The following is a 2,500-nucleotide window of genomic DNA, read 5'->3' as shown; positions in this document are numbered from 1 at the left end:
GTTTATTTGTTTGTTTGTTTGTTTGTTTACTCAATACATGATTATGTGCTTTTTATCTCACAGCGCTTGTGTTGTTACAAATCCAAACACACATTTACTTACTGTTGGCTTATCAGCTAGTCGGTTAACTTTGCTGCTACAAAGAGTAGTGTAACACATGTGTTGCTATGGAAACGTTAGTGTTGCGAGTCGTTGCTAGTTGTTGCGGTTGTTGCGAAGTTGGTGTGAATCCCCAGTTTTTTTAGAATATGTGTTGCAGCAAGTTAGTCCGGTACTGGGACAATAAATTACAAATTGCAAAAGTAGTGATGTTTTCACACACACACACACACACACACACACACACACACACACACACAACACACACACACACACACACACACACACACACACACACACACACACACACACACACACTATTGTAGTGATATATGCACACACACACACACACGACACATACGCACACACATACACACTCACACACACATTAATGTAGTCATACATGCACACACACATACACACACACACACACACTACCATTCACTCACTCGCTAAACCTTGCTCCAAATGATGCATATAATGAGGGCAAACTCTGCCAGTAACACACACACACACACACACCGCAAAATACGCAATATACACAATATTTGGATAAAACCCTTCTGGTTATGCACGGCTCCCTGTCCAAGTAGAGCTCAACTACCCATACACACAGACACACACCGTCCCACACACACACCGTTCTACACACACACACGCACACACTGTCCCACACACACACACACACACCGTCCTACACAACGTCCCACCCCACACACACACACACACACACACACACACACACACATACAGTAGATAAAAGTCTCTGGTCTGTGCCCAGGTCCAGCTCAGAGTTTGGCTCCGGCTGCCCGTCTGGGGCCCTGGGGTTCTGTGTGATCAGCCTGCCACCAGGGCGTGGGTGGGTACGGGCGCCGTGCCGCGCCGCACCGCGTCCCTACTGACTTTACCGCCAGACTGTGCCAGGCCAGGTTTCGGCGGAGAGTGTGCCAGTTTTTCATATTTCTCATTTCAGGAAAAGAGCACAGGGCACATTTGCAACACACAAAAATCTCAAGGGAAAAAAAAAGTGTGAAAAAAAACAAGTCAACACACCCCCTCAATAAAAACAACAACAAAAAAAGTTATTTTATTGAGGGGGAAACTTTTGTCGCAGACAAACTAGACTCACACATTGTCATTGGCTGACTGTGGTAGAAGGGGGTGGCGCTTTCTAATGGGTGATCTGTCATCATCAGCAAGGATGTCATTTGTTTACCGCAAACAAGTCATCAGCTTTTCAAATGGTACTTTTCAATGCCTGGCACCCACACTGTATCCAATGGTCCAATCAGAGCAGACATACACATCCCACAAATCTGTCCAACAGCCAATCAGATTGTGCCTACAATCCAGCTCCCTCCTCCACTCCCTGCAGAAGCCAATCAGAATGACACACAGCACTGTGTCCACCAGACATCACAATGAGACCCAGAAGCATAAGTCATTTGCATATATGACACGAACCAGACGCCTTTGTCCAATCACGCTAAATTACTAGCAAACGCCCATTAAAGCTTAGAATAACTAGTTTGATTCCGGAATGCATCTTAATGGATTTTGTGACATTGTGAAGACCAACTTTGAACTGCTGTACTTCCACAGTCATCAGTAGTGCTTTCATCTAAAGGAATGTTCTGTACGTGGGAAGGACACTAATGTGCTGCTTTGCTACACGGAAAATAGAGGGAAAAACGCAGGAAAAGGGCCTTAACCTATATATAACTATATAGGCTTTTACCTATATAGAACTATATAGACCTTTACCAATATATAACTATATATATATAACTATATTACCTATATAACTATATAGACCAATATTTACTTTTACCAATATAACTATATAGACCTTTTACCAATATATAACTATTAACCTTTACCTATATAACTATATATAACTATATAGAACTATATACCAATATAGAACTATATAGGCTTTTACCAATATAGAACTATATAGACCTTTACCAATATATAACTATATAGACCTTTACCAATATATAACTATATAAACCTTTACCTATATAACTATATAGGCGCCTTAACCTATATATAACTATATAGGCTTTTACCAATATAGAACTATATAGACCTTTACCAATATATAACTATATAGACCTTTACCTATATAACTATATAGCGCCTTAACCTATATATAACTATATAGGCTTTTACCAATATAGAACTATATAGACCTTTACCAATATATAACTATATAAACCTTTACCTATATAACTATATAGGCGCCTTAACCTATATATAACTATATAGGCTTTTACCAATATAGAACTATATAGACCTTTACCAATACTATATAGGCCTACCTATACACTATAGGCCTTTACCAATTATAACTACACAGGCCTTTACCAATAGAGACCTTTACCATATATAACTATAT

At 39.8% G+C, this 2,500-nt stretch overlaps 1 protein-coding gene across 2 annotated transcripts in view; it reads right to left on the bottom strand.

The window, feature by feature from the left end:
- The window catches only part of meis1a (Meis homeobox 1 a), a 49,991-nt gene that overhangs the window by 30,024 nt on the left and 17,467 nt on the right, over positions 1–2,500 (bottom strand). The window lies entirely within an intron of this gene.

Source organism: Alosa alosa, chromosome 7 (genome assembly GCF_017589495.1).
Source record: "Alosa alosa isolate M-15738 ecotype Scorff River chromosome 7, AALO_Geno_1.1, whole genome shotgun sequence".
Taxonomy (NCBI): Eukaryota; Metazoa; Chordata; class Actinopteri; order Clupeiformes; family Clupeidae; genus Alosa; species Alosa alosa.
The sequence above is the reverse complement of the archived record's forward strand: the minus strand, read 5'-3'. Positions and strand labels throughout refer to the sequence as shown.